General features: G+C 29.8%; 1 protein-coding gene across 1 annotated transcript in view; it reads left to right on the top strand.

The window, feature by feature from the left end:
- The window catches only part of Antp (homeotic protein antennapedia), a 345732-nt gene that overhangs the window by 29172 nt on the left and 292392 nt on the right, over positions 1 to 24168 (top strand). The window lies entirely within an intron of this gene.

Raw genomic sequence — 24168 nt, 5'->3', positions numbered from 1 at the left:
ATAATTATATATAGCCCCCATATAAAACGTTCTTCAGATTTGACCTCCGGAGCCTCTTGGAGGAGCAAAATTCATCCGATCCGGCTCAAATTAGAAACGTGGTGTTAGTATATGGTCGCTAACAACCATACCAAAATTGGTCCAATCACACAAAAATTGGTCCATATCCGTTCATAATCATGGTTGCCACTAGAGCCAAAAATAATATACCAAAATTTTATTTCTATAGAAAATTTTGTCAAAATTTTATTTCTAGAGAAAATTTTGTTAAAATTTTATTCGGTTCATAATAAAATTTTCGTCATTGTCAAAATTTTATTTCTATAGAAAATTTTGTTCAAATTTTATTCGGTTCATAATCATGGTTGCCACTCGAGCCAAAAATAATCTACCAAGATTTTATTTCTATAGAAAATTTTGTCAAAAGTTTATTTCTATAGAAAATTTTGTTAAAATTTTATTTCTGTAGACATTTTTGTCAAAATTTTCTTTCTATAAAAAATTTTGTGAAAATTTTTATTTCTATAGAAAATTTTGTGAAAATTTTATTTCTATAGAAAATTTTGTTAAAATTTTATTTCTGTAGAAAATTTTGTCAAAATTTTATGTCTACTTGAAATTTGGTACATGGTGTTGGTATATGGTCTCTAACAACCATGCAAAAATTGGTCCATATCGGTCCATAATTATATATAGCCCCCATATAAACCGATCCCCAGATTTGGCTTGTGGAGCCTCTAAGAGAAGCATATTTAATCCGATCCGGCTGAAATTTGTTACATGGTGTTGGTATATGGTCTCTAACAATCATGCAAAAATTGATTGACATCGGTCCATAATTATATATAGCCCCCATATAAACCGATCCCCAGATTTGGCTTGCGGAGCCTCAAAGAGAAGCAAATTTCATCCGATCCGGCTGAAATTTGGTACATGATGTTGGTATATGGTCTCTAACAACCATGCAAAAATTGGTCCATAATTATATATAGCCCCCATATAAAACGTTCTCCAGATTTGACCTCCGGAGCCTCTTGGAGGAGCAAAATTCATCCGATCCGGCTCAAATTAGAAACGTGGTGTTAGTATATGGTCGCTAACAACCATACCAAAATTGGTCCAATCACACAAAAATTGGTCCATATCCGTTCATAATCATGGTTGCCACTAGAGCCAAAAATAATATACCAAAATTTTATTTCTATAGAAAATTTTGTCAAAATTTTATTTCAAGAGAAAATTTTTTTAAAATTTTATTCGGTTCATAATAAAATTTTCGTCATTGTCAAAATTTTATTTCTATAGAAAATTTTGTTCAAATTTTATTCGGTTCATAATCATGGTTGCCACTCGAGCCAAAAATAATCTACCAAGATTTTATTTCTATAGAAAATTTTGTCAAAAGTTTATTTCTATAGAAAATTTTGTTAAAATTTTATTTCTGTAGACATTTTTGTCAAAATTTTCTTACTATAAAAAATTTTGTGAAAATTTTTATTTCTATAGAAAATTTTGTGAAAATTTTATTTCTATAGAAAATTTTGTTAAAATTTTATTTCTGTAGAAAATTTTGTCAAAATTTTATGTCTACTTTGTCAAACTGAATTATATACGTATTGGATCGATCTTTTTTGATTTAATATATACCACGTATGTACTTACAATTTAGAAGATGGTGTTAGGAGGTTTTAAGATACCTTGCCATCGGCAAGTGTTACCGCAACTTAAGTAATTCGATTGTGGGTGGCAGTGTTTAGAAGAAGTTTCTACGCAATCCATGAGGGAGGGTACACGCTCACAAAAAATCGCTTCTGTAACATATACTCACAAACATATTTTGCTTCAAGCATATATATTTTTGGGTATTGCCCAAACATTTATATGTTTGATCTCTTCCAATATATAATATGTTTGAAAGCATATTGGTCTAAACAATATATGTTTGGGTAGTCTAAGTTCCAAACATTTTGTATTTTTGCATCCAAATTCAATAATGTTGTCTTTCAAAAAACAATATGTTATTATGTGAACATATAATATGTTTGGAAGCATTTTGCACCCAAAAATATGCTTAAAAAATATTCTCCCAAACAATATTGTGCTGAAAATTTTATTTATTTATTTATATATTTACAATCACAATGAATTATGAAAATAAACAGGTAATATAGGTGCTAACAACATAGGTTTTCGACCTGAATGCTCAAAATTTTGTTTCTGCCCAATTGTATATTCCCCCACATCTTTCTCACTTCCACGAGATTTTTTAGTTCTTAGCACCTTTTTCTGTAATACAAACATTTTAGAAGAAATTATTCAATTGTAGGATTTTTTTATTTTAATTTTACCTTTTGCCGGACGGGGATTCGAGCAGCGGACCACACAGTTTGTAAGGATCAAAGAAGTAGCTGATCAATTGCCCAAGGAAAAATAAAATGTTAATTTTGTAATAACAAGCAACAACCACCAACTTAATTCAATATCGCTCCCTGTTAAATAGCGCTCCAAGCTACTAAACACATATATCTTTATAGGCTATTTCTAAATTAATATATGTTTGCATCCAAGCATATTATATTTACAAACATTTTATGTCCCAAACATAATATGTTCTAACATATTAACATATATGTCCCAAACATGTTATGCTAGTTTATGAACATTATATGCATGCACTCAAAAATATTGTGTTTAAAAATTTGTGTTCCAAACATATAATGTTTATAGCCAAACATATGAAAAACAGTTTTTTTCATCCGTGTACATAAGCTTCGGCCTGGCCGAACTTACGGCCGTATATACTTGTTGATTAATTTAATTAGTTCATTAGTCAAGTCCATAAAATAAAATAAATTAAATTAAACTTAATTAATATTTTTTACAATCAATTAACAAAAATTAAATTAAGATAAATCGAAATACATTATAAACACAACTTTAGTTACATTTTTCATTATATTCATTTAAAAGATAATAATATCGAATGAAGTCAATTTAGACTGTATGGTAATATACAAACTAAATTGATACTTTTAAAACTATATTAACATTATTTCAAATTTTAAATTAAATTATATTCAAATGAAATAAACTAAATAAAATGTTATTGTAACAAATACATTTACGTGTAGCATAATGTAAATTATGTTGTTTTTTTTTATCGATTTATATTTAATTAAGTTTTTTATTTGATTTAAACTAATTTTAACTTATTAGTAAAAATAATGAAAATCTATATTTAAGAATTAATTTAATTTTCAAGTTCACAAAATGGGATGGAATGATTTAAAATTTTAGTAAGTAAAACATATAAATGACATAAAAAAAAAACCATTTTCATATAGCTCCGTTAGACTTGTAACAGTCATTTAATAAATATAAACTGAAGTAATTTTTCTTGAGGTTTAATTTTAACTGAAAAATGTTTTTCAAATAAGTTCAGACAGGCGTGTGGATATATACAGAATTGCATACATTTTCAAAAGTTTGAAGTCTATTGGTGCATCCTGTTATTGTTAGGTACTTTAATATTGGGTGTAGTACAAATTGAAGTATGAGTCAAAACTGTCATACAAATGAATATAGGGATAATTTTTCATAACAAATCAAATTTATGTGGATTTAAAACCAGCTGCAGGAAATTCTTTGACTTTTATAAATTAAAACGACAAACATTAAGAACATTTTCCCTTTTTTAGTTTCCATGAAATTGTTCCCACTTTATGTGCCATTTTGTTTGCCTTAGTGAAAATCATTTGTATTTTCAAGTGTTTTCCTTTTGTGAGGGATGTTGTTTTTCTTGAATTAAAAAAAAAACTCACAAACTCGAAAACATGCTCCATTTTCTCCTGTTTGTTAGATGATTTATGGATGTTCCAAAAATCTACATACACAGCCATGTTGTTTTCGTTTGTATTTCCGCTTGGGCTATATTCAACCATGTTTGTTTGCCGCCACCACCACTACCATCAAAGTAGGGTACAAATACAAAATAGCATAGTATTGTGAATTCTCATAAAAATGGCCATAGTCACATCCATCTTCCATCTTTCGATAAAAATAATGAGTCTATATCTCATACGCTCACCATAAGGTGAACACATGTGTTTGTTAACCTTAGAATCACTATCATCGCCACCATAATAACTTCCCCACCCTTATATAATAAAAAAGCCCAACGCTTATTTTTCCATCATGGATTCATTTGAATTAAAAAAAAAAATATCAGATTTCAATATCAAGTTCCCTTTAATTAATATTCCCCCCGAAAACATTCTTACAATAACAGAAAAAAATAAATCTATACAAATTGCTGGGATTATCCAACCAAACAGTCCACAAAACCACTTGGCACTCACACCTTAAGGGAGAATGGGTGAATGCATGCTTTACTATAACTGAAAGTAACCAGAGGGTATGTCTGCATGCCAGTTTCACTTTCTCCCATCCACGAAACTCAATACCATCAACCCTTATTGGTATGGTCAAGCCATCCAGCTAGCCGCCTTCATAACACACCCCATTCAGGAAATGACGAAAGAGGAAAGTTGAACACGGGATTGGAGAGAATAAGAAAGGGCCAGAACGTAACACAACGAAATGTTGAAAATATAATAAATGACCTGAAATTACCACAATCAGAAATATATGCAGTGACAACATGCGAGTTCATTGATTACGCAGGATGACCATTTTAACACGCATATGTATGTAATATATACAGCCACACATATACGCGCATACAATGACCATCCCAGCGGCGGAAATCGCTCTTCATAAGGCCTTTTAAAAGGCATTTAAATGCAGACACAAGGCATTGACTTCCCATTACATATTCATCGATTTTTTACACAAGGTGTCATTGCCGACCAAGGGCTCCGACTTCAACTTGCAGCATAAGGGCTAATATAAGGTCGTTATTTTAAGGCCTTTTAGGAAATGCCTCAAATAAGTTCTTTATAAGGAGTGATAAAATAAGGCCTTTTATAATGTATACATCAAATGGCTTTATGGATCATATATAAATAGAGGACTCTTAATAGGAGTTTATAATAATGCCAATTTAATGCCTTTTTTATGAAGGCTTTAAAAAAACCTTGTTATGATATGTAATCTTATATAGGACCTACTCCAAATTTCATATATAAATAAGAAACCCAAAATTTGTGCACACTTCGTTTTATTTTATTTTGTACTATATAAAATTGTACAAAAAAAAAATCACCTTCTTCATAGGAACTGATTTCGTATTGGACATCTGATTTCCACATAAATAAATAAGTAAAATTATTATAAAATTATTAATATAATGCAATTCAATCTGGTACAATATTCGTCAAAATATATATACTCACCACATATTTGACACTTCAGCTGCTTACAAAAAAAAAAAAAAAAAAAAAAACACCGCGACGTCTTGCTTTAAATTGTGCAAAATTACTTTTATTCTTAACTTTCGGTTACATATAAACTTACGGCATAAGGGCTTATCAAAGGTTTCTTAGATTAAAGAAATGCGCATATGAGAACATGACTTGTTTTTTTTTTTAAAGCCGTTATATTTTTTGTGACTCGTTGTCGAAAAACTTATAAATTGGCTTATGGCATAAGGGCTCTTCAAAGTTCTCTTAAACTATAAGAGCTTGCTATGAGAACATTAGTTGCTTTTTAAAAATAGTTTTATTTTGCCTCGTTGCAAGAACACATTGTAAAGGGTGGTTAAAATTTCAAGGGCCGATGTTGATTTTGAATAAAACACAAACTAATTAGGAAATTATTGTCATGTTATTTTATTATGATATATTGGTATTACTCAATTATGTATGGAACAAAATATCGGCCAAATGGGCGCCGCGACCTCGGTGGCACACCTTCCTCCGATGGTCCAAATTTTCGATGACGCTGAGGCATAATGGAGGTTCTATGCCGTTAATGTGCCGAATTATCTCATCCTTTAGCTCTTGAATTGTTGCTGGCTTATCGACCTTTTACACCTTTTCTTTCAAATAACCCCAAAGAAAAAAGTCCAACGATGTCAAATCACATGATCTTGGCGGCCACTTGACATCGCCATTACGTGAGATAACACGGCCATTGAATTTGTTGCGCAAAAGAGCCATTGTTTCGTTAGCTGTGTGGCAAGTGGCACCGTCCTGCTGAAACCACATGTCGTCCACATCCATACCTTCCACTGCGGGCCATAAAAGTTAGTTATCATCTCACGATAGCCCATAACCATTCACAGTAACTGCCTGACCGGCCTCATTTTGGAAAAAATACGGCCCGATGATGCCGCCAGCCCATAAACCGCAACAAACAGTCACTCTTTGTGGGTGCATTGGATTTTCGACAATCACTCTTGGATTCTCATTCGCCCAAATGCGGCAATTCTGTTTATTGACGAATCCACTGAGGCCATTTCAAAAGGCCTCGACAAATATGCTATGAGAAAAGGGATAGCGATCTTAACAAACAAAGACCTTTTTTAAGGCCTAGTTTAAGCAATCGATGACGAATGAGTATCAACTTTTTTTGTAAAGAAGAAGGAGGTCTTACAAAAGGGATTATTTTATAAGACCTAATCGTATGAGTATTGTCTCTAAAATAAGGGCTCCGTGTATGCTTTAAATCGAAAGTGCTCCCGATTTACGCCGCTGGGATGTAGTAAGGATGATGGGTTTCTTTATGCACGCAAATACGCACACACATGTGTCGTAAAATCAAGAGCTTTTGTATTTGTATACACCGAAAAAAATATGCTATGAAAGATATCCTACAAAGGCCATACGTAAAAAGAAAAAAACATTAAATAATACCAAGCAAGTTTTTCGTTTATATACACAAAAGAAAATTATGATGGCATTTTTAAACCTTATATTTATAAATACAGAAACTCAAAAACAAGTTGGCTTGTTTTTGCAAAATTTTAGAATGATTTACAAAAAAAAACATGACAATAACAATTTGAGAAGAAATAAACCACTTTTCTATTAAAATTTTAAAAATGAATAATTGGAATTATTTAATAAAATGTATCAATCCAAAATATATATTTGTATTTTTTATAACATTCCAACCACAAGCAATGATCCTTTTCAAATAATTCTCCAAAAATCATTTTATTTTACACTTAAATACAATCTGCTATAGTCATATCAAAATCCCATCCACTCCCATTCGAAAATGTTGGTTTTTCTCAAACCAACCAAACTTGTCCACCAGAATGACATACGCTGATGGGTAAACCAACCAACCCAATGAGCCTTTAATGAAATCCCTGAAGCCAAAGTGACACTTTGCACACAAACTGGACATTTACTCGTTTGCAGAAAATGTAAAAAAACACACACACACACACACACACAAACAAGAAAAATTTGGTTCGTCTAGTACAAATGAACTGGTGAGCGCCAGATTGAGGTAACCATGGAAGGCTTGGACTATGCGATTTTTTTATAGAATTTTCAAAGGCTTATTCTGCTTTCCTTTTTGCTGGCTTACACAAATGAAACGAACGGTCAAAAATGGTGACCATGAGCGGTGTTGAGAATTTAAAAGGAATTATGTATTAGTGACACATTAATGTGGGTATTAAAATAAATTTTTAGTTAAATTTAGTATAAAGTAGTTAAACTTTTAATTAAGTTATTTACCCCCATTTTCATGAATCTCCATTCTATGGCACTATCTGTCATTATGTCTATATATTCCATATGTCAGTTAGGAATTTAACTGCTGAAAAATTTTCAGTTAAAGTTAACCGGAGGAAAGATATTTGCAATTTACGTTCGTTTAACTGGAAGTTAAAGCCTAACGGATCGTTAATATAATATAAACTGGTATAATACAGTTTGCATTAAGACAATACAATTTGTTTTGTTTATCTTACGTTATATAGTTAATTTTAATTCATTTAGTTTTCTTTAATAGAAATTCATTAAAAAAAGTTTAATAAATTAAAATGAGGTTATTTAAATTAATTGTTAGAATTTTTAGATTTAAGTTAATTAAAATAAAGTTAATTATAAAAATATATTAAATATTTTAATATAACTGTGCCATTTAAACATTCATTGATTTAGTTTAACCTATTTTAATTAACAGTTTGTTTCTATTTACTTTACCTAATTTAATATTTCTATATTTAATCTAATTTTATTGTATTTAATGTAACGTAATTTAAACCGATTTTACTTTATTAAACGTTATTTTAATAAAGTTATTTAATACAAATTATTTTAACTTCATATCAATTTAGTTCACTGTTTTTTAAATGTTCATTAATTTTATTTAGTATATTTGTAACTCAGTCGTTATAAATTTTAATTTCATTTAGATTAGTTAAGCATAAATTAAACTAATTGAATTAAATTTTATATTATATTAAATTATGCATTTTCATGGAATATAAAAAAATTGCATTCCCCAAAGTTCATGTTTATTCTTAATTTCTTTATAAATTACATTTTTCATAGTAATTTTAATAACAATTATTTGTTTGAACTTGATTTTTAGTATTATTGTTAAAATTATTTAATTGGGTTTATTTTAAGCTAATGTTTTTTCTAGCTTTATAGCTATAAAGATTTATTAAATGAATATAACTTGACATATTTCTAGACTATATTTTAGTAATATATTTAAATTTTGTTAAGATAGGTGTAATTTAATTACAATAATTCAATTTTAAATCAATTTATATAATGTATTTTTCTTAATTATTATTAATATAATTTGCAGCAGAATTTTAATTCAATAAAATTTTAGTTTTTTAATTAAATACGTTTTATTTAAGTTACACTAATTTAATGTAAATTTAAATTAATTTATATAATTAAATACAATATAATTTTGATAAAATTTCATATATAAGCAAATCAATCTTAATTTTATTTTTTTTTTATCATATTTGTTGTTTTGATCTCAGCTTTAAAACCATTGTGTTGACTAAACTTAACCAACAGAGGAAATGAATGTTTGTCAAATGTATTTGGGCAAAGCCCTATAGACTGCAAGATGGTTGGATGGACGCTTCGGAATTACCACATTCCTCATCAGCATCCTCTACTTGCAGCAAAACTATCAACCAATTATCAGAATAAATTCGGGTAGTTCACTAATAAATTTGACAAACATTTTTTTCCTCTGTTGGTTAAGCTACTCTTGTAGTTTAGTCAACGCAATGGTTTTAAAGCTGAGATCAAAACAACAAATATGACAAAAAAATAAAATTAAGATTGATTTGTTTATATATGAAATTTTATCAAATTATTAAATTACATTACATTAAATTAAAATAACAAATTTTATTTTTTATTTAATATTACATTTAATTTTTTCGTTGTAGAAATTACATAGAGTAAAAATTATTTGTTTGAACTTGGTTTTTTGTATTTATATAAAAATTATTTTATTTAATTTTTTTTTAACTTTATTAATAATATTTAGTTGAGTTTAATTTTATGTTTATCAAGATTGATTAAATGGATTTAAAATAACTTATTTTTAACTTTGTTTTTATTATTTTTTAACTTATATATTTTTATACATATAATAAATATTTTTTTAATTTTATTTATGACATTTTTTGTTTATTCCATGAATACTCCTAATAGTTTTATTATTATTGCTTATTTATATCATTTAGATTTTAAGGTGATTTTTAGTTATTATAATTTAGTTTATTTGTATCTATTTTATTTAAATTAACTTATATTATATTAATTTATTTAAAACGTAAATCCTTAAGTTAGCAATTTTGTTTAACCTCCCTACTCGTCGCCATGTGTTCTTAGAGCTACGTTTCCACAATCTCGATGCGTGTGTTTGTGTAGTATGTTGAAACAAGTTCATATGTATGTATGTAGCAATGTATGTGTGACTATGATTAATTACTTTTGCATAAATTTACATATAAAATTTTTGTAACATTGTGCCAAGAAGACGAATACAACACAAAACAAAAAATCAGGAATATAAAACCATCCAACCAACCAACAAACGAACCACGTCCTGTAGCAAAAAAGGAACACTCAACAAAACCATCAGTCGAACAAACATACACACACACACACACACATCTAAAGATACCTTGATATCAAATAGGCAATTCCTGCATATGTATTCTGATATATGTAAGAGTATATAAATGTTCAGTGTGTTTGTACTTTGCAGACCCTCACGATTATCAACATCCTCGTTGTCGTCATCGTATTCATCATCAGAAAGAAGATCTTACAATGTGGACCGCGCTACAAACACCAACACCAAGCCCGGCCATGGCAATGGCATCATCAGACCGGTCGATTGCACTTTGTAATAACACCAATGAAACTCACTGTGATGGGGTGAAAATTTGTAATTACATTTGCATAATCCAAATACGCTTGCATTTGCGTCGACGCGCTCATTCTTCATTCATTTAATAATGCCAGACTTGCTTACTTATAGACCGAATTTACAAAAATCTGTGTTTTTTGTTTCATGGTTGATAGTTGGATTTTAATTTGGCTTCAGACTGAACCCTTTTGGTTGGCAGAGTCGTAGTGGCATTATAAATTGTGTGAATTTGTGCAACTGGAAATTATGAATATCAATACGAAAGTTGAGACTGCATATGTATCATTTGAAACATCGAACTCTCTTAAGAGATACACACAAAAAATTTCACGATAATTTTTCCAATTAAAATTTTAATTGAGTTTTAAAAAATATTCAATTAAAAATTTAATTGATTCAACAAATTTTTTAATTGAAACAAAAACCAATCACAAAAATAATAGTATCAATTAATTTTTTAATTGGTTCGATTAACTTTTTAAATGACCTTCAATTAATTTTTTAATTGGTACTATCATTTCTGTGATTGAAGACATTTCAATTAAAAATTAATTGGATCAATTAATTTCGTGATTGAATCAGAAAAAAATTTTTGTGTGTACATACAATGTAACTTGTCATCAATTCTCTCAAGGGGGTCTTTAATTTAAGATCGAACTTCAAAAATCGAAAAGCTAAATCATTTTTATACCCTCCACCATAGGATGGGGGTATATTAACTTTGTCATTCCGTTTGTAACACATCGAAATATTGCTCTAAGACCCCATAAAGTATATATATTCTGGGTCGTGGTGAAATTCTGAGTCGATCTAAGCATGTCCGTCCGTCCGTCCGTCTGTCCGTCTGTCCGTCTGTCCGGCTGTCCGTCCGTCTGTGGAAATCACGCTAACTTCCGAACGAAACAAGCTATCGACTTGAAACTTGGCACAATTAGTTGTTATTGATGTAGGTCGGATGGTATTGAAAATCGGCCATATCGGACCACGTTTACCTATAGCCCCCATATAAACCGATCCCCAAATTTGGCTTGGGGAGCCTCCCGGAGCAGCAAAATTCATCCGATCCGGTTGAAATTTAATACGTGGTCTTAGTATACGGTCTCTAACACCCATGCAAAAATTGGTCCATGTCGGTCCATAATTATATATAGCCCCCATATAAACCGATCCCCAGATTTGACCTCCGGAGCCTCTTGGAGGGGAAAAATTCATCCGATCCGGTTGAAATGTGGTACCTGATGTTAGTATACGGTCTCTAACAACCATGCAAAAATTGGTCCATATCGGTCCATGATTATATATAGCCCCCATATAAACCGATCCCCAGATTTGACCTCCGGAGCCTCTTGGAGGGGCAAAATTCATCCGATCCTGTTGAAATTTGGTACCTGATGTTAGTATACGGCCTCTAACAACCATGCAAAAATTGGTCCATATCGGTTCATAATTATATATAGCTCTCATATAAACCGATCCCCAGATTTGAACTCCGGAGCCTCTTGGAGGAGCAAAATTCATCCGATCCAATTGAAATTTACTACGTGGTGTTAGTATATAGTCTCTAACAACCATGCAAAAATTGGTCCATATCGGTTCATAATTATATATAGCTCCCATATAAACCGATCCCCAGATTTGACCTCAGGAGCCTCTTGGAGGAGCGAAATTCATCCGATCCAGTTGAAATTTGGTACATGGTGTTAGTATATGGTATCTAACAACCATGCAAAAATTGGTCCATATCGGTCCATAATTATATATAGCAAAAGTCATCCGATGCGGTTGAAATTTGGTACATTTTGTCAATATATGGCCTCTAACAGCCATGTAAAAATTGGTCAATATCGGTCTTTAGTTATATATAGCCGATGACTTATTACACAAAAATTGGTCCATATCGCCAAAAATAATCTACCAAAACTTTATTTCCATAGAAAATTTTGTCAAATTTTATTACTATAGAAAGTTGTGCCAAAATTTCATTTCTATAGAAAGTTTTGTCAAACGTTTATTTCTATAGAAATGTTTGTCAAAATTTTATTTCCATAGAAAGTTTTGTCAAAATTTTATTTTTATAGAAAATTTTGTAAAAAATTGTTTTCTGTAGAAAATTTTGTCAACATTTTATTTCTATACAAAATTTTGTCAACATTTTACTTCCATAGAAAATTTTGTCAACATTTTATTTCTATAGAAAATTTTGTCAAGTTTTCATTTCTATAGAAAATTTTGTCAAACTATATTATATACGTATTTAATCGGCCTTTTTTGTTTAATATATACCCCGTAGGGGCTAACTTACAATTTAGAAGACAGTGTTAAAAAGTTTTACGATACCTTGTAATCGGCAAGTGTTATCGCAACCCAAGTAATTCGATTGTGGATGACAGCCTTTAGTAGAAGTTCCTACGCAATCCATGGTGGAGGGTACATAAGATTCGGCCTGGCCGAACTTACGGCCGTATATACTTGTTTTTTCTAAAATATATTATTTAAATAAAATAAAATATAATAATTAATTAAACATAAATAAATAAAATCTAAGGCAATTTAAAATTAAATTTTAATTTAGGTAATTTACATAAAATTAAAAATTCTCATAAAATCAAATTAGATCGAGATAAAAATATGGGTTAACAATTAAGTGAACATATCACTCCTTAAATACAAAAGTCACACATTTCAAAAAAAAAATATTTTTTTGCATAGAACGATGAGATTTTCATGTTTTGCTAAAACAGTCATTTTATGATCGTAAACACACACACACATACATAAACACCTACACAGAAAAAAATATCACCAAAATATTTCCAATTAAAAAGTTAATTGAAGTTGAAAATTTTTTCAATTAATAAATTAATTGATACAATTAACTTTTTAATCATGATAGAAACATTAAGTTAATTAAGTCAATGATTGAAATTTTTAAAATGTTTAATTAAAAAATTAATTGATACAACTAACTTTTTAATCAAATTCGGAAGACTAATTCAGTTAAAAAAGTGCTGATTTTTTTTTTTTACTTTTTTAATTAAAAATGTATTTCAAACAATCATTTGTTAATGCAAATAAAAACTCTAAGCCAATCTAACTAAGTAATTAAAAATAGTTACCTTTTTAATTAATAAATTAATTGCGTTTTGCAATCAACATCAATTAAATTTTTAATTGAATCAATTAAAAAATTAATTGAATTTTGCTGAAAAAATCAATTAATTTTTTAATCAAGAATTTTTTCTATGCCCAATTAAAACTGTGATTGATACTATAATTTTCGTGATTGAAGACATTTCAATTAAAAAATTAATTGGATCAATTAATTTGGTGATTGAATCAGAGAAAAAATTTTTTGTGTGTAGTTTTTACAAAAATCATAAAATTATTTTTAAAAGTGACGCTCCTGTATAATGTTTTTATTTTGACTTACGGTGCGATATGTTAAATCAATTCACGTTAAATAAAATAAACATAATTTTAAGTAATTGGAAAAATTCAAATTATAATAATTATGATTAATAATATTAAATTGTGTTAAACGAAACTAAAATGTATTAATTTAAATTTTCGACTATATAAAATTAAATTAAAATAAATAAAATTAACCTAAACCAAAATTAGTTAAAAACAAAAATTAATTACCTCCTACTCATAGGATTTTTTGGAAATAATTCCCATCAAAAGACTTGACCCCACTATGGAGTCACATGAAGTACGTTTGTGGTTTGCATTGTATGAAAGTCGCCATTGCCATCACCGTCATCATCGTCATCCGTTGACATTATGAATTATTTCAAAGGAGCATTTTTTTTATTTTTTGTTGAATCTTTTGCTCTACATACAGTGACACATACATATTTTCTATATATTCACATACATTTAAAGTTTGCATGTGAAAGTATGAAAAAGTCTGGCACAAAAAACACAGGAAATTTATTTACATATTTTTGACAAATTTTTGTGAGAAAATATTACACCTTATGGTCTGCTACAGACGAGTTAAGAAATACACTAAGAGAAATTTAGACTTCGAATGTTAAATTCCGAAGTGAAATGTTTAGATCGAGTTAAGGGCGATAAGCCCCCAATCTGAAATAGTTTTCCTTTGAATGTAGTTAGTGTAATACGTCAGTAAGAGCCACCCTTGATAAATGACTATTTTCGTCTTGGGCAAAAAATTATAATTTCGATTTAAAAACTATTCATGTTCTCAGGTGATGGAATCGTGATACCTTAGGACGTGTTAAGATGATCAAGTTTTCTTCTAATATATGAGAAATTTATAATATGCAATTTGTTAATATAAAAATTCTTACTTTCTTCATTTTCTGAGGTGAAGAAATTTTAAGTTTGAAAAACAAAGAAATATTTTTCGCATAAAGGTGAGTATTAAGTTCGAGTTTAGCCGCTAATTTTCACTAAAGTGAAAACTAAATCAGTAAAAAAAGTCATAAAATTATACATATTTGTTGCAGATTTCAGTATAACTTGATGGGGAATATCCCACAGCAAATTTTCACAATGTTTGTATTCATTAAAATGGATTATTAAAGAAAAGTAATCATTTAAAAATGACGATTTTAGTGGCTAAACTCGAACTTAATACCCACCTTAAAATTATAAAGTGTTCCTCTGATATATAAGACATTTATAGCCTTAAATTAGTTCAGTTCATCACAACAAGCAATTTTACAATTGATATCTTTCGAACGAAAATGCGATGTCCTCCAGTCCAAGGTAAAGTTGGAAATCTAAATTACTTTGCACATTTTCTGGAGTGGAGAAATTTTGAGTTCGAAAAAAAATCTTTCTCATAAAAATTTTGATTTTTCTGTGTGTATATGTAACACTCTGCAGTAAATTGTAATTTTCACTCATATGCATACTCAATTACATGCAATTTTAACAATTGCAAATGAATTACAAGCGTGTTAAAATTTGTTCGCCCAAAAAAGGGTTGAGCGACATTGGACAGACTACCATGGTAGACTTGGCGTAGACATCCATCATTACGGCATTGCCATTGTGATATTTACTGCAAGCAATGAAAACTGGAAGAGGAGGTCAAAGGAAATTCAGTTGATTTTGTAGCAGTAACTTATTATACTGATTTGTTAGTTTCATATTTCATTTTCATGCCACCAAGACAAATTTGCTTTAGAAAAACTTTATGGTAAACATTTATCAAACTACTGATTAGCCTCATAACATATTTGTACAAAGGGGGAATATCAATGGTTGATTATTATTACACTCTGTAGAAAGGGAGAACATTTCAATAACAAAAAAGGATATGTGATGGAGGGTTTATAGTTATGATTTAATTTTTGGTAGAACATCTTTCCAGAAGAATTAGAATACATAACGGTGGGAGACAATGTCTTTGTGGATGCAATTTCATACATGAAGCAAACTCTATTTCACTTTATGATTAAGATGAAATGGAATCTGGCTGGACTTTTGTCTTAATCATTGTTGTAGGACTTCCAAGCATCACTAAATAAAGTATCTCCGTTTGTTGATTAGTAAACTAACCTCTTTCACTTGAATACTGAACGTTACAAATTCCTGGAATTTATGTGTCACTACTCGTATAAGAATAAGCAAATGAATAATTTTCACATCATTAATACTATTTTGAAAAACCTCCCACTCTTACATAAAAAATTAAATATTTAATTATATACTATAAGGACATCATAATTGCGTTGTAACCATAACACTTCTACCCATCATATACCAGTTGAGAGAACTTCCTGCAATATTAACTATCATGCAATACCACATTAGCGAATGAATTACCGGTTACCAACGATTTCATAGTACACATGTTTTCATACTGCAATACAACATTCACCATCTTCACTCACTCATTCAATGAATGTTCACGCACCAAAAAGCCTTAGTAAGAACTTAAGAATTTCTGGAATCTCTGGAAAAGTTACGTGACTGATTTGTATAGAGAATGAAATAAGAAAAAGAACTCCGCTACTTATATTCAGCTCATGAAGACAAAAACTTCTTAAGCTTACGTAGGTTTTAACAGGGAATAATTTAAGTTAGTGTTAATTAAATTTTGGCTTCATGCGTTTTTTTGTATACCTTTAGTTTTTTTAAGAACTTGAGATTCTTGATTCCTACTTGGTTGTTTTTTGTTTAAGTATAAGTATTTCTTTTTGTCAAATTAAATATTAATTTATGCTATGCCTTGGTTGAGAAAGGTTTCTACTTTTGTGAAGGAGTTGGATGACTGCAAATTTCAATCATGTTGCTACACACGAACATAAAGTACACCTTACAGTTATATAATTAAATATTAGTCATGTAAGAGTGACAATTAAATAAAAATAATAAATAATTTAACGACATGACCTCGAGCTTGATAAATTATTTCAATATACATATAAATAAAGGTCAAATAAAATGAAAACTAATAAGTTTAATAAGTAATCTATTTATTTAATAAAACCAAACTAATTATTACATATTTTATTTTTCTTTTCAGGTAATTAGGAAGTACAATGTTTGATAATGTTGAGAAGGTAAATTAGTTAATAAGAATAAATTTAAGGATAGTAACAACGTTATTCCTTTCATACTACACAGAAAAACGTCAGTTATAAAACTTTTTTTTTACTTATTTAAGCGAATACATATATGATGCTTAACTTATAACTTGTCTATATTACGAAGAAGTGACTAACCAGTAGTTTATTTATTAACAATCAATAGTATAGAAATTAAAATATCTTTAGACTAAACTAGGACAACTATTGTTGTACAATTTTTATTTTGAATTGAGGCTTTCGAGTTAATAAATCATGTGGTTTGAAGCGGCGCAATTTTCTAGGTTGGTTGGAAGTTTGGAATAAATTACGGGCTTCGCGATTTGTGTGGTTCTGTGGGCGGATAAGATGTTTTAGTCATTTTTAAGTCTCGGTGGAGGTCACTATTTCGGACATACCATAGAGCGTTTACTGCACTTCTTATCACTTTGTTTTGAAACCTTTGCATTTTTTCGATAGAACTGTTTGTCGCACATCCCTATAGTTGAATGCCCATATTGGTTTTAATGCTTGTTTATATATTAAGAGTTTATTATCTGTGGAGAGGACTGAATTTTTTCCAATTAACCAGCTTAGGTTGCGGTATTTAATATTTAGTTCTTCGCACTTTTTTATCAATATGATTTTTCCAATTTAATTTAGAATCCAATGTAAAACCAAGATATTTTGCTGAGTTTGAAAAAAGCACTTGCTCATTGCCTATTTTTAGGGGTTTGTATCTTGAGGCAATTTTCGCAAAGTCAACATGAACAGATTTGCTACTGTTGAGCTTTAGACCCCAGTTTTTTGTCCATTGGTGAACCTTGTTTAAAAACGCCTAGATGTTATGTACGGATACATCTGTATTTTTTCCAGTTGGCATTAAAACTGTGTCATCAGCAATTGTTCCAATGTAAAGTAGAAACAGCATAGGTCCAAGTATACTGTCCTGCGGAACTCCTACAGTTCCTCCTAGATTAGTAAATTCATTATCTTGGCATACTCTATAAAATCGATTACTCTGGTATGAGCTAAATATCTCACAATAATTCTTTGGAAGTAATCTGCTGATCTTTAGGAGGAGACCATCATGCCATACTACATCAAAAGCTTTGGAAATGTCCAAGAATACAGCGGAGCAGACTTGCCTTCTCTCGAAGGCTTTTTCAATATTATCGGTGAGTCTATGAAATTGTTCGATAGTCGAGTGCTTTTTCCGGAAACCAAATTGATGGTCCGGAATTATATTTCTTGAGACAATAAATGATTCCAGTCTACTGCAGAAGAGTTTTTCGAATAGCTTACCAATTACTGGAAGTTGAGAAATTGGCCTATATGAATTGGGATCGTGTGGTGTTTTCCCCGGTTTTTGTATCATGACAACATCTGCAACTTTCCAGTTATAAAACTGATGCATGAATTAACTTATAGTTATTGCAAAAATAGTATTATTTTTGGACTCAAAAATTTTATGAACTAAATGCCAGTAAAATTTCAATGACATTCAAATAAGTTCAATGTCGAAGAAGTTTTTCGTACACTTGTCAAAAGTAGTAAAATGGTGATGATCTGGCACCTAAGATTTTATTCTTTTTCTGTTTTTTTTTGGTTTTTGCTTTGCGAGAAGGATGCATTTCGTAAATGGTTTTTAAAACTCCAAAAGTGTCCGAAAAATTGTAGTTAATTTAATTAATCTTTTAATTTAATTAAAAATTTAGAATACAATTTAGTTCAGTTTCCACATGAGATAGTTCATTTTCCCATAACATAGTATATGGCGTTCTTCTGTGTATTTTATTTTTTTATCATAATTACAAATTACAATAAACTCATTTATACGGGCACTAGCAACTAGAGGCTACAAGTTTCTGTGTATATATTCGGGCTATCGTATTACCTTTTAGGCAAAAATATTTTCATTTGTCAAATAGCGTATTTTATAGAAAATTATTCTAAAATTTACATTAAAAATGTATTTGAAGAAATTCGAAGAAATAATTCTTCGCATACTTCAACCGATTCATCTATCTGAAATATAAATGTTCCACAATGTAAAATAATTTATAGATAGTTTATCGAACTAATTAAAATTAAGTATTCAAAATTTTGATTTCAGAATTTAATTTTAGAATGAAGTGTTTGATTTTTAAATGACAATTATTTTATAATAAATTTATTATTCTTCCACTTTATTAATATAACCACAACGAACATATTTCTTCAACATTGAAATGAAAATGAAGAGTTTTATAATAAATAAAAAAATTATAAATTTACCATAATTATTTTCTTAATTATAGTTGCTACTTAAATTTAAATTTGTTGCATGTAACTCAATTTTATTTAATTTATTTCAACTTCATATTATATTTTATATATTTTTTTTATTTGATTTTATTAAATTTAATACAATTTAGTTTTAATATAACTGAAACTCAATTTAATTTGATTTGATATATTTTAACCCATTTATCCTCAATTCGTGATGCTTCGTTACCTATCGAACTTCTATGCTGCACTATGGATATGTCTGTCATCCTGCGATATATTCACATGCCAGTTAAGAACTTAAATGCTGAAATTTTTAAGTTAAATTTAACCTGAGAGAAGATAGATATGCAATTTACTTTCTGATAACTGGCAGTTAAAGCCTAACGAAGTTACATGAAAATGGCCGCTAATTTAATATCTCCTTAATTTAGATTTTTATAATGTATTGGTTTTGTGTTAAATATTTTTGGTGGTCTTATTGCAAATACCCTACAATTAATTATAGAAATTTGACATGGATATGAGCTGTTGCACAATACATTATCGTATACGTAACATAGGCGAAAAAGAAATTGATTTAATTTAATTTTGCGAAATATATATCTTTTTTTTTTCATAACTAACATCAGTTACCAACTATTACGCTTGTTCAAATATACTCTTCACAATGTAGTTAAAACGCGTATAAATTACGCTTATAATTACTACAAGAAAAATTCATAAATATGCATTAATGGACAATTTCAAAAAGCATGAAATTGGAAAAAAGCCAGAATATCGAGTTGAGTACCTTTACGGTTTTACCTTGTACGGAATAACTTGTAAAACTCGCTAAAACTTGTTAATTAAAATAATTGTTTGCATTGACAAATGATGGCGCCGTCTATCATTAAGGAAGTGAAAATGTGTGTTCATCGTCTTTGCCAACATCAGAAAAGAATTAAAAAACACTGAATGATTAAAAGACTTCAACACATCCCACCCATTTCAAAAGAATACACAACATGAAGATATTGCATTAACAAACGAAAAAAAAAGAAAAACAAAAACGGAATCCCTATGCCCTGGCAATTTATTATGAAAGTGCCAACCTTTTTGGCGTGGTTGTTGAAAATGAGGCTGCTTAAACGGAAAAACTAATTTTGTAATTAAAAGCTCATATAGCAAACGTATTCCCCCCTTAAAAACAAGAAGGCGGAAAATCTATGGAAGACAAAACAAAAGTTTGCCAAGCACGCTTACAGCTTTAAATTTTATAAAAGATATGTTAGGTACATATGTATGTGAAAAGTTTCAACATTATTGCATATGTTTCTTTATTCCATATATGTATATGTGTGTGTATGTATTTTTATATTAACACGATTTTGCCTTTAACTCAACATTCTGTTGTCTTTGGTAACGAAAATCATCGAAACTCCTGTTCATTTTAGCCCCTTCTTTCCTAGAAAGGCAACAACATCATGTAAAGGGTTAACATAGCCTAAAAGTGTGCATTACTAAATGTTCTATTTTAGAAATACCTATGTGTGAGTGTGAGTGTATGTGTAATTTGTATTTCACCATCACCACAAAACATATAAAAATCTAAGGCCAAATGAACCAAATTTCAAATCCAAAAACAAAGAAGTAGGAGAGTAAATTTTGCTATTTGTATTTCTATGTTATTCGCCTTTTTACCTTACCCGCCTTTCCTTGCAACCACATGTCTGCCCTTATGGAAAGTTCTTTAATTTTTTTCCATTTGAGTATGAGTAAGAGCCTGTATGTGTCACAATATGTTGTTACTGGGGCTGGTTGAAATGATTTGGTTGTTTTATAATAAATGAGCTTTGAGGTTTAAAGGCGTATGCCTGTCTAGTAAATTAGCAAAATACACGCATACAAGCGACAAAATATCTCCTTCCTTTAATTCATATACACTCACACACACACACACACACATACTACACTTCTCCGAGGCCTAAAATTTAGACAATTTCCCCATAGTAATGAGCCTTGCCGTACAAAGTCATTTGCAGCAGAGCCATTTTACTCTAATAAACTTGCCTTTGCCACAGAACTTGATTGAGTCGAGCCCATATCTCTAAACACCAGAAACACACACACACACACACCCTCTGTCACATTTTCTGTAGTGTTAAAGGGTTTTGTTTGAAATCCTATGGGTCTTTTGGTTTTTCGAGTGTGGAAGGAGGGGGGAGGAGAGCTATTGAGAAGGCTTGAGTCCTACTACTACATGACTGGGAGAAATGTCTGTATTTGATAAAATGAATTTTAATACTAAAACAAACGATGTGTTCGAAACAGCCTTACTCTTACTCTCTTCTCAATTTCCTCTGGCTCTTCTGGCCAGTGTAACTGTGTGCTATAAAGCCATCCAACCAACCAAACAGCCATCCAGTGATGTTTTGCAAGTGTGAGTCTTCGTGTATATGATTTTTGCAAATTTGTAGACCTTACCCATTTGTCGTTGTTGCGGTAATAGTGTGGTTGTTGTTGTTGCTGCTCCTGTATTTAAATTATGTTTTTGTCATACACATGTTGGATGCCAAGGTCATTCGAAATTCACCCCTGGTGTAAATATTTGCTACCAAAGACCAAATAAGCCATTGTGCCCGGTTGCCTTCTGGTTGAAGTTTAAGGGCTAGTGTCCTTTAAACCATCTGCACTACTAAAAAGGATTTTTCCAAAGATTCTATGCAAAAGGATATTTAACTGCTTTATAAAAAGCAAAACAGATTTTCTGGATGTCTATTGTTGCGAAAGATAGAATGAGAGGGAGCTCACAAAAAGGGGTCGCTTTAAGAAGGAATTTTTACTACGGTTGTTGTTTAATATCGAAAAGATTACAAAAATGAATTATAAATATAATAAATTTGTCATTAATAAATCAACAGAGACACCTGATTAATACAATTGTTAGGTATTCTAGACTTAGACTAAAAGCTTATTATGAAACCACAAATGGCGAAGAGAAAATGGGAAATAGGTGCACCCAGAAAAAAGTGACCCCTTCTTTAAGTTAAAATGAACTCATTGTGAAGAAAGTTGAACTTCGTATAGCGCCAAAGACATTTTTATTTGTTTGAACGATGTGATTTTCGTAGAAATTAGGAATAATGCATTCCATATATTAGTTAACATTTTCCTATATTTATATACCACTATACTACAGAATGAAAAAATTTAACTAATTTGAATTCATATATGGAATGATTTTATTGAAATTTTTTCATTCATTTCGACAAATCTTACACATTTGTGGTAAAACTTTTACTTCATAATTAGAACTGCTTACCTTCGTTTTTAAATACAATTTTATTTATTTCTATAAGCAATTTTATCTTCAATAAAAGACATGTTTTATTAATATATTGAATATATTTATTAAGAATCAACAGCATCGAATCTCTTTGAAATATTAGTTTATTAGTCCACTATTTCCAATTTCCGTGTGATATTATCAACTGTAAAACGCACTTTTTCTTCTTCTTGTACTTTTCACTTTTAATAAGTTGCTGCCTAACGATTTTGTCCTCCTTTTACAATTTCAATACCTACAAATATAAAAAATCATAAAACATTTTTGTTGCAAAAGGTTAGCGTCACTGAATATTACCTGATAATTGAAGATTCCAAAATGAAGTCAAATGAAAGGGTTGTTATTCTGCTGGTGTTTTCTTTCTTTATACACTATCACGAACATTGATAGATTTATTTAAAAAAACGAAAATTTTTCTCACTAATTTAAAATAACAAATATTTTATATATTTTATTTGTTATTTATTATATTATTTTACCATATTATTTTTTAACAATCTCTCCGCATACCAAAACAACGCGATTCCAACTAAAAAAACAACCGACGCGCAAATATATCGATTACACCCACGCGCAAACACATCGATTACGATGACAGGTATCGATTACAGGTAGACAATAGAAATGTAGGAAAATTTCCTATATTCTAACAAGTGTGTTTCCTTAAGTTTTGAAAGGATTGCATACTTCTTAGTACGAATGAACTAAAATATTTTTCTATGCCAAGTGTTGTTCGTATGTATGAAAAACTTTCTATTAAATTAAATTAAAGTTTACAGAAATAAGCCAGCAACTATTCCAGCTTTGGAAGACAACATTTCCGAAGAAATTCGGGCTATTCCGGCCGAAATGCTCGAAAAAGTTGCCCAAAATTGGACTTTCCGAATGGACCACCTAAGACGCAGCCGCGGTCAACATTTAAATGAAATTATCTTCAAAAAGTAAATGTCATGGACCAATCTAACGTTTCAAATAAAGAACCGATGAGATTTTGCAAATTTTATGCGTTTTTTAAAAAAAAAAAGTTATCAAGCTCTTAACAAATCACCCTTTATAAAGGAAGTCGCAATTATCTTTTTATAAGAAATTTTACTAATTTTGAGGAAACTTGGTTTTAGTTCGGTTTTTGTTTATTTTTACGAATGCTTTGTTATCGGTGAATAAAATTTTCTTTTTCAGTAGTAAATTCTTATACCCAGCGAAGAAAATAGTATGAGTAAACTTCCATGCCTTATTCTAGTTAATGAACTATTCCTAACTGTTTACAGTTTAGGATTTTTTTACTGAAACGAGTAAATTTTATTATTTTTCACAAAAATTTACCTTGATGGAAATAAAATGGATAAACTATATTGATGAAAATTTTTTCCTTTAGTTTCGAAGGCACTTTGGAGACAAACGTTGAATCGATTATCATATATTCAGATTAATTTGCTTTAAAAGAAAGTACTTTATAATAAAGGGGAATTTAGTTTGTCTAAAACTTGGTTCCGGAGAAAAGAATTTTTTCTTTGGATTTAAATTTTACTTAAATTGTGTCTGTCATAAGATTCCTATGGCGCTAATAACATAAAAAAATTTTTCGCTCCAATTTTTTCTTTCAATATATGAAATTTTTTTAAATTACAGAAAAAATTTACTAAATTTTCTTCAATTTGACAACAATTTTTCATAATAGAATTTACCTTA

The sequence above is a fragment of the Haematobia irritans genome, chromosome 1 (genome assembly GCF_050003625.1).
Source record: "Haematobia irritans isolate KBUSLIRL chromosome 1, ASM5000362v1, whole genome shotgun sequence".
Taxonomy (NCBI): Eukaryota; Metazoa; Arthropoda; class Insecta; order Diptera; family Muscidae; genus Haematobia; species Haematobia irritans.
Note: the sequence above shows the minus strand (reverse complement) of the source record. Positions and strands in the feature narration are given on the sequence as shown.